The sequence below is a fragment of the Balaenoptera borealis genome (genome assembly GCF_965194805.1).
Source record: "Balaenoptera borealis genome assembly, chromosome: 19".
In the NCBI taxonomy this organism is placed as follows: domain Eukaryota; kingdom Metazoa; phylum Chordata; class Mammalia; order Artiodactyla; family Balaenopteridae; genus Balaenoptera; species Balaenoptera borealis.
In genome coordinates, this window is record NC_138878.1 from 23,875,964 (window position 1) to 23,886,336 (window position 10,373).

The following is a 10,373-nucleotide window of genomic DNA, read 5'->3' on the forward strand; positions in this document are numbered from 1 at the left end:
CCCATATTTTAGTAGGGGGTAAATGATGAGACTGTGTAGGAATAAATAGTAGGGAATTTAGAAGCTAAAGCAAGTCAGACTTACAAGTTTTATGAACTTCAGACTTCTCCACGTGAAAGATGAGTGTAAGTTTTCCAGGCTAGGCTCTGTGGTCTAATAGTAATATTTTAAAGTCATTTCAAAACTTATGGTTTCAGAGTGACTGTAACCTGTAGGCATTATATTAAGGTTCATGCAGGATAGTTACACCACTGACATTTGAGTATTAAATCTTTTTACATAATCAGCCATTGGTTTCACAAAAATATTGTTTTATTGATGCTGGAGGGGAGGAAAAACTTTTCCTCAACTCTCTTAGGGTCCCTGGCTGGGTCTGAAAATTGAACTGACAAAGACAGATTAACAGGAGAAAAGCATACAAATTTACTTGTTTTACATGATATAAGAGCCTTCATAAGGAAATAAAGACTCTAACAGACTTGAGTATTTTTAGAGCACGCAGTCCTGAAGGAATGTGATAGGTTAAGGAGTATGAAGTAATTGGAAACTGGGTATACAGGGGTATAATGAGGTATGGGTACAGAGAGGGCACCTCTCACAAGAGGCTTTTATGACCTATTTCAGGGGAGAAGGATAGGAAGGTCAAACTGACCATCCTTGCTTCTGCCATTTTCTCAAACTCAGCTTAAAATGTTTAATAAATCAAAATGCCATATTTTGGGGTAGTGTGTCCTGAACCCCATCAATACCCCTATTTATATTTTCTTAAAACAGCAGAAAAGTAATCTGGAAGGGATAAAAAAAAAAATAGAAGAGTTCATGTGTATTTGGCTCTAAGTAACATAAGAAAAATTTGGATAGATTTCAACTACTTCAAAATTTTACTTGAATAACAGGAGCAAGAGTATGGTTTAAGATTACTAAAACCAAATACTACTAAAAGATGTTAGATAGTATTCCAATAATGTAGGGATTAGACTGGAGGTATGCAACATGTATAACAGGGTCTCCTTGCCTGCATCTCACTCATGATGCAACTCCTTGCCAAGACTTTAGGAACTACGGATAATGCTGTGGTTTTCTTGATTATGATTCCAGATAAGGGCAGGATTCCTCCATTTTCCCTTTATCCCATCAAATTTCACTTTAAAAAAAAAAATTGTGCCAATGGTAAAAATCATACATTACTAATGATATGGCCACTCTCCACCTATCCCAGATTGCTAAAAATATTTCCTACTGGGTAACCAAACTTCACTACTGAAATTCCAACAACGGCTAATTTTAACAACTTCTTTGGAAGAATTCATTCAGAAAAATTCAGGTAAACATCATTCTTTGCCTTAGCTTAGGTAACATTTCTAGCTACGTGGTCAGGACTTTAAGTTGTGAATTGCATATTTTGAGTCAGGGTTATTCCCACAACAGTTTTTATTGTACATCATAAATTCAGGGCTAACTGAATAAAAGCTTGGGAGTTTGGTTTTCACTGCCAGAAATTATTCCATTACATATTTACTCATGAAACCTTTTATATTTTACAATCAAAGTATATTAAAAGTGTGATAATTAAGATAATAAGGAGTATAACTCACATTTATCTAAAAGAAAAAAAAAGGAGAAGGAGGAAATAAAAGAAAGAGGAAGTGGAAAAAAGAAGACATGAACTGGCATACTAATTTTCTTTTGGCTTTCTATTTTCTGACTCTAAGTCCCTTCCTCCCAATTCCTTAGCTTTACTTTTCAAGCTATTTTAATTTTTGACAGTGCTCATATTTACATACCACCTTAAATAGAGGTTTTGCATTAAATTGATTAAATAACTAACTAAAGTAATTTGACACATATTAAATTGGAAATAATATCTTACAATTGCTGAGTGGGCATGCTATTTAGTGGTGATGTTTAAGAGCTGAACAATTATATGGCACTAACACATCTGGTGTGGAATTATGAGTAAGACTGATCTCATGGGGAGCAGTAGTCAAAAGTTGGAAGATGGATATGAGAGACTCGAAAGGTCACAAACTCTAAGTGGTATTTATGAGACAGTATGGCCATGGCACTGGGAACACATAAACTTTGACTTGGAATTGCTTATGCATGGTTAATCCAGGACACTGGCTGTTGCAGAAGTATAAACAGTTTATGTATGTGACCTAGAAATCCACAACTGAGAAAGGATTGCTATATTTGAACAGTTTCAAAGAGAATAAAATTAGAAATAAAACACCCATCATACACCTTTCTTCTTATATGGATTTTAAAATGCCAGAGTTGACTGCACAACTCATTCACTCAACACCAACCTGTCACTTGTTCTATCTACTGCTTTTGGAGCCAGTTCTATGTGGGCTCCAATTAGATCCATAAAAATGCAAACTGCATGCTGGTCCCACGTGCCTATCACTCCCTATCCTGACTTCCTTTATCGATGCTGATGTGTGGGGTACAGGGGAAATCCATTTTGCTCCCACATATACAAAACCCAGCAGCAGAGGCAGGAGTTAATAATGTTCTGTGGTAGAATCATTGACAGATGGAAGATAAATGCTGGTATATTCATTCTCCTCCATTCCTCCTCCCTCCCAATAGACTAATCCATGAGATCCAGCAATTAGTCCTACTTAGAGCGACCAGCGTTATTACACAAATTTATGTTGGTTTTTCCTCCTCCCTTCCATAATTACTCTTCTACCTGCTTCCTAAGATGAAACTGAATTTCTTTGAAAAGCATCACTTACAACTCAGCCTTGAAAACCCAGAAATTAGAACCTGAGGCAAAAATACTGTCCTCTATAAAGTGGGCATGTGCCTGTAACCAAGTGCTATAGGCATTTGATCAGATTATAACTAACATTATGTGTTGGTCTTTTAAGGGGTTGATAACTTGAAAAGTATATGGCCTCTTGGCCAGTAAAACTATGACAGTATATGTGAAAGACAGCATCAGAATTTGAAAGATGTAGGCAATATGAAAGATGTAGGCAATATGATCTGGTCTAAGATCCTACCTAATTTTTATACTTTGTATTCAGCTACCTGTGGTCTGCTCAGCTTTTTGGACACCCAAGAATTCTGTTTTCAATTAAGAAGAGAAAGCCTAAAATTTTTAATGGAATTAATTGTGAAAAAATGGACTCCATTACTGGAGATGACTTTTATCAAGAATAACTGAAGAGGTGTAAATTTAAAAAAAATTAATAAACCTACTCACTATGAAACCACTCAATGGCATATCTTACATGGCAAAAATAATCCAGACTTCAATTTCAAAGATAAATAATTATTTACTATTTCTCCCTATTTCTTCCAAAAAGCATCACATATATTTCAGTCTAGCGCTGGAACAAAACATTTTATTTTTCATGTTTGGCAACACTATAAATATTCATAACCACATCTGTTAAAAAAAATACCGCTGAAAGTGTTTAAACCACAAAGGAGGAACAATTCCCTGAGCAGTCCTTGAAGAAATCACACTACAAGTTCCATCCAATTGTTCTAGCATTTAAGTTAAAATTCCTGACCTTCCATAAATAAATAGGCTCTACCTAATAAAGAATATTCAGGGAAGAACAAAAACATTCATTTCTGAAAAACTAAAAATGTTATTTTGCCTTCTCTCTTAGGAATTATTTCTGACTGCACAATCATTTTGATCTGGCTTTTTTATAATTCAGATTTTTGTTTTGTTTTCAAATCACTTTTAAATGTCAAGATTTTTGTTGTTGGATTGTTTTCTTTTCCTTGTTGCACTTTTTCCCCCCTACTTTTAGCAAAAATGTTTTTGTTGTAAAAGCTTTCCTACCTAGTCAAGGGATCCTGAAGATTTAGAAAGAGTTGTCATAAAACTAATAAAGGTCCTACTTCCAATGCACCCTTATCACAAAGCAGTGTGACCTACGTTTTGAAGTTTGGTTTCTGTGGACACATTAGCATGTAAGCAACAAGAATCTTAAAGTAGAATGACAAGACACCATCCCCCCTCCCCCCAAAATCGTGTAACCTAGACTTTCTAATTTTTTTTAAAAGTAACACTTCAAAGTCTATCACCTGACATTCTGAGACTTTCATTTAAAGATTTATTTTCTTAGATTTATCAATCATGGACAATTCTCGTATAATGCCAAAGCTGAAAGCCCTAGGAATCAATCAATCCAAATAAAGCATCTAAGGCCTTGAGAGGTAAAGCAAATTGTCCATGGGCACACAGCTAGTTAGACAAAATTGTCTTCTGTCGTTTCATTCTTAAATATAAGAAATGTTTCCCCTGAAACATCTGGAGCTTCCTTTAATGGTATTTAAATTATATGTCTGCAACAAGGAGTCTCAAATCACAATCCTGAAACCAAACATGATTTGTAAAGAGCTCGTGATTACAAGATCAAAAAGACTACATTAATATGACATCAGCTCATTAATTTGTACCTTCATTCCTGCCCTCCTGCAATTTAAAAATAGCTCCACTGATTATCGCAAGGTTTTCTTCCTTTTGAAAAAAAAAAAAAAAAAGGCAGCATAATTAAATTTTTCAATGTTATCTATGAGGAACATTTAGAAGCTCAGAGCCAAATCTTATCTGGGAAAATTTTAAATTCATCTGTACAAAACTGGAGAAGAACACAGATCTGAGGAGGAATGTGGATTGAATGAGCTGCTGTATATTTCAAAACTTACTGTCTAGGAGTTATTTCATGGCCAATGTGAGAAGCTATTTGACATTTTATTTTCCTTTTTGGCTTCTTTGTGCTTCTCTGGTATTCCTGAGAACTCAGCATTATTCTAAACAATTATGTCCAAATATCTGAAATTCTAGGTACTTATAAGTAAATTTGTTGCAAGTTATGGGGATAGCTTTCTCTGTCAGTAATCTGATGAGCCCATTGTACATAGAGAACATTGGAGGAAAATTTCAAATAGTTTTTTATAGAACGGCTTTTGTTTGCTCTTGTTTTAATGTAAAGTGAATTGCTTTATTTGTATATAAGGAATATGTCAAGAGAACTCTTTTATGTGGGTCAGGAAACTCTGAAGGTTTATTGCTTTCTCATCATTTTATTTATTTATTTTCCTGACAAAACACCTTCTCCTCCCCTACATCAGGGTCATTGCAGTTGCTGTTTTCTACCTGGAAAGTCCTTCACCCTGTCCCTTTTCATGACTAGCTTTTCTTTAGATGTCAAGGCCTTTCTCAAATGCCACTTATTCCTGGAGGCCTTTGTTGACTTCTCATATGAAAAGAATCCACAATTCCCAGCCCAGTCACCTTCTCAAATGAAAAAGTGACGGTCTTACAAACTTTGCACTGTGTCCTTGTATCGTGTATGTTATGATTACACTAGACTTTATCTGTCTTGTTTACTGGCATATTCCTAGAATGTAGATCAATGTCGTACATACAAATAAGTGTTGAAAAAATGCAAGCTTCTACAGGACCAAATACTAGAGTATATTCTGCTCTGGAAGAATAATACTGTAAAGTCTGTCTCCTGACCTTATTCTGAGAATTTCGTTATAGGATTTACTTTCCTAGATTTATCAATAACGGACATCTTCTTGAAGAAAGAAGGGGGAAGATGCATGCTTTCACTTTTTGGGACATATAAAGAAGTTTAGAAGGAGGAAAGGGCCTTTCCTACCAATATTTTCAAGAATACTCTAATAATACTCTAATACTCTAAAATACTCTACTAAACACATTCTAATAATCTAGAAATAGAGTCTTTCAATAGACAGTAATAACAAAAGAAGTTCTAAGTTACTGAGCCCTTACCAGTGTGAATATTTTGGTTATATTAACTCAGTTTAAGAAAAAAAATGAAATAGGTAGTATTATAATCCCTTTTTTTAGATGAAGATGTTGATATACAGAGTGCTGAAATATCTTGCACTTAATCTCTGGTCATTTACCTGTCAGGTGGCAGAGCCTTGGAAACCATATACTACCTACTTTACTACTATGCTTCTTTTAACTAAGACATAAACATAGCAAAAACAAAAATTTAAAAAGTAAGACTTTGTAATTAGAGTTGATGATTATAAATACCAAGATTTTCCTATGTACCTTAACGATCCATTTTTTAAAAAATTTATTTATTTTATTTTTGGTTGCGTTGGGTGTTCCTTACTGCGCGCGGGCTTTTCTCTGGTTGCGGCGAGCAGGGTCTACTCTTTGTTGCAGTGCGCGGGCTTCTCACTGCGGTGGCTTCTCTTGTTGCGGAGCACGGGCTCTAGGAGCGCAGGCTTCAGTAGTTGTGGCTCACAGGCTCTAGCGTGCAAGCTCAGTAGTTGTGGCACACGGGCCCAGGTACTCCATGGCATGTGGGATCTTCCTGGACCAGGGATCGAACCAGTGTCCCCCGCATGGGCAGGAGGATTCCTAACCACTGCGCCACCAGGGAAGCCCTAACCTTCCATTTTTCTATTGACGTAATGTGAGCTCAGTGTAGGGAAAGCGCAGAGGATAGAGCTGCACTCTGGAACTTGCATCAACAGAGCTGTTACCACTTCTAGGTTCAGAGGAATGGCTAGAAGGAGAGGCTAATGCACCTAGAAGGAAGAGTTACACAATGTGACTACCTTGAGAGGGGGCCATACATATCGATCAAGGGCCAGCCAGCCTACCGTGATCCCATAGGAAAGGAGACAGCAGAATAAATACTCTCTCTCAAAATGGATGACCCAAAATTTAGATCTTGAAACTAGGATTCACATTGATGTGATTTATTAACAAAATGCTCCCAGAAGAAAGCAATAATGTTGTGGGGAAAAGAAGTTAAACAAGGGTACAATTTCAGGCAAAGTTCCAGCTTCAGCAGACCCTGCAGGGAAGTACGGGGTATAAATTATGCCTCAGAATTTGTACTGTCTCAGAGCAAAATAACTGGGTTTTCCTACTTCTGTGCTAGTTGACCATTAGTTAGGTATCAACCATAAGCACCTACATTCTTAAGCATTTCCCACTTTCCAGCACATATGGTTGTATGAGTTTGCCAGGGCTGCCATAACAAAATATCACAGACCAGGAGACTCAAATTACAGTAATGTATTTTCTCACAATTCTGGAGGCTGAAGTCCAAGAGTAAGGAGTTGGCAGGTTTGGTTTTTTCTGAGACCTCTCTCCTTGGCTTGCAGATGGCCGCTTTCTTGCTGTGTTCTCACGTGGTCTTTCCTCTATGTGTGAGCATCCCTGGTGTTTGTGTGTCAAAATGTTCTCTTCTTATAAGGAAACCATTCAGATTGAATTAAGGCCAACACTAGTGGCCTCATTTTAACTTAATCACCTCTTTAAAGGTCCTATATTCAGAAACAGTCACATTCTAATGTAGAGAGCTCCCATATATGAATTTTGGGGGGTTACAACCAACCCATCATATAGGTCAAGGTAGCTCTGTTATTCTTAAGACAGTCCTGCAAGGAAAGTTATAGATGCCATCCCTTAAAACTAGAAGTACACATAAGCTAGGGATAGACACACACAAACAGTGTAAGGATGTATGCATATTTGGGCAAAGAATAACAGTTAAGTATCTGCTATACTGCATTTTAATTCTAACATTAACTACCCAGAGTTAGGGCAGACTCTAAAGGGTGAAAACACAGTGCCTTCACATCAGACAACAGCCATGAGTTCTGGTGTTCTCAGGCCACCCACACTCTGACCAGCAGGCTGAAAATTGGGGGGAATCCGCTAATGCTCAGCTTTGACAATCCACTAAAATGACCCAAAGACTCAGGAAGTGCTCCACTTATGCTTACAGTTTTATTACAAAAGATACAAATCAGAACCAGCCAAAAAAAAAAAGAGATGCATAGTGAGCAGTCTGAGATGGTCCTAAACATGTAGCTACCATAGCCTATCCTTGTGGAACCAGGACTCATTACCCTACAGGAACCAACCAGGAAGCTCTCCCAAGCTTCAGGTGGCCAAGGTTTTTACTGGTCTTTCATTACATAGGCATGATTCATTGAATTACTGGTCACATGACTGAATTCAATCTCCAACCCTCCTTCTCTCCAGGGAGGTCACAGGATCAGGCTCATATCACTTACCTCAAAGATCCAACCCTCAAATCACATGGTTGATCTTTCAGGTGAGGCCACCCCTCATCCTGACTATCTAGAAGTCCATCTTTCTAGGGGCCCACCATGAGTTACTTTATTAGCATAAACTCAGGGGTGGTCCCAAGGGCCTACCGTGAATAACAAAGATACTGCTACCACTATGAAAAGTCCAAGGTTTTAGAAGTTTCCTCCTAAGTACTCCAGACAAAGAACAAATTCTTTATTATACAACAGTAACTCAACATTATTCTCCCACCTCCGTCTGATCGTCTGCCAGGGTTCTCAATGGACCAAAGAGCTAGGAAGCCATGTGAAATGTGGTTTGGGGAGAGAAAAAAAGGCTGAGGATAAATAGTGCATTTTTATTTGGAGTGAACATTTTTTTAAGAAAGAAGGGGACGCTCAGAATATAAAGCACCTAATAGGACTAGAAAAGATGACTAGAGAGGTGAAAAAGATGATGCATTCAATATCTCCACTGATTATCTAGGTGTTCTTAGACCTATCCTTTAGCTGACGTTTGGCTCCCATTTTCAGATGATGAAATTCAGACCCAACGACCTATATACTGCTTTCGAATTAAAAATTTCAGGTGCCATGAAGTCCCTGATTTGCATTCAGCCACTAATATTAATAAGAACCACTTACATACGAAAAATTCTAGGTACTGACATTATTGTGGCTGCTAAGCTACACATCTGGGACCACAAAGAGCCTAAAGAGAAAAACTATAGAGTTTATTGTGGTAGTTGCAACACAGCTTAAAAGTATTAATGTATATGCCTCTAACAGCTCTCAATTCAAACACCCAAAGTCAGATCACCTCTGAAAGAATTTTAAAATAATGCTCAGCTAATGCCATCAGTGTTTTTCTCTAAACCTCACAAGTGTACACCTTGTATGAAGTCCCTGGGGGGGAAAATAGCAGTCATGTCACAATTTAACTGAAATGGCGATTGCTATAAATAGTTCTGTAAAACAGAAACACCATAACTGAGGTAATTATAAAATAATTTGAATGATATTCCCATGACTCTAACATGACTGTAAGTTCTCAGTTTAACAGGAACTCCTTCAGCATCTTAACACAGAGCCTGCCTGGCACTTAGTTGGTGCTAAATTAAATAACTGCTGGATAAATAAAAGTTTCCTTACTGTGACAGCAGACAGTGTGATTTAATTTTCTGAGCATCCAATTTCTTATTAGTAATTTGAGGAGCATCATACTTTCTTTAGAGGTTTGTTGTAGTGATTAAATCAGGTCATGAATATGAAGATTCTTCCCAAATGTAAAGGGCTATAACAAAAGGATGATTAACAGAGCACTCAGCTCAAAACAGATTTCTGAGAAATGACAAATGAAAGTCACAGTGCCCTTTCCTGCACTTTACACTCATTGCTTCCCCTGGGCTTCTCTTTTTAGTACCACTACTCCAGTCCTTCACCAAACTACACTACAATATGAGCCCGTCATAAGAAGAAGATTCCAGAGTCAATGACTTACCTTACAAGCCCCCAACCTAGTCCCTCAAACCTTAGTACATTTGGTTGTCATTTGTCAGGAAAGGTTTCATCGTAGAGGAGAACCTAAGAAATAGCTGGTCATCTTTTTTCAATAATGATTTTAATTACCCAATATAGTAGGTGTGATCTTGTAGCAGTTGACTCTGAAGTCTAAAGTCATACTTTCCCTACTCTTACTAGCAGAGCGGCAGCAGGGAAGTTATTTAACATCTCAAAACAGTTTCCTTACTGTAAAATGGGAAAGATAATACTATAATACACCTGAATATATAGAGCTGATTGGAGAATAAAACAAGATATTTCAATCAGGCACTTAAATATAGAGGTAATTGACACACAGCACTCAAAAATAATAGTAATAGTAGCAAAAGATGGCAATAGACAATTGTGACATTGTATTTGTGTTGTATTTTTACTTTGACCTCTTTGGGGTGACAAAGATTCTTGGCTTGACCGAACTTCTCCTCACAAACCTTCTCCTAGGCCCATCTGTTTATGTCCTTGTAAAATCCAGTTTTAGCAAGAACCTTGCTAAGTCATTTTATCAAGAATCCCCTAACCTTGATATATGGTCCCCCTCTACATCTAATCAAAATTCCTCACTCCCCACACTCTTGGTATCTGATCACCCTGGTCTGCCTTCAACAGGAATCCTGTTAGGTCAGTTTAGCCAGAATTCCCCCAGACTTGATGTTGCCTTTTACTAATTTTTCATCCAAAGACCCACCTTCTCCTTCGCTATACACTCCCACTGTATTTGTTGTATTGGGAATGGCAGCGCA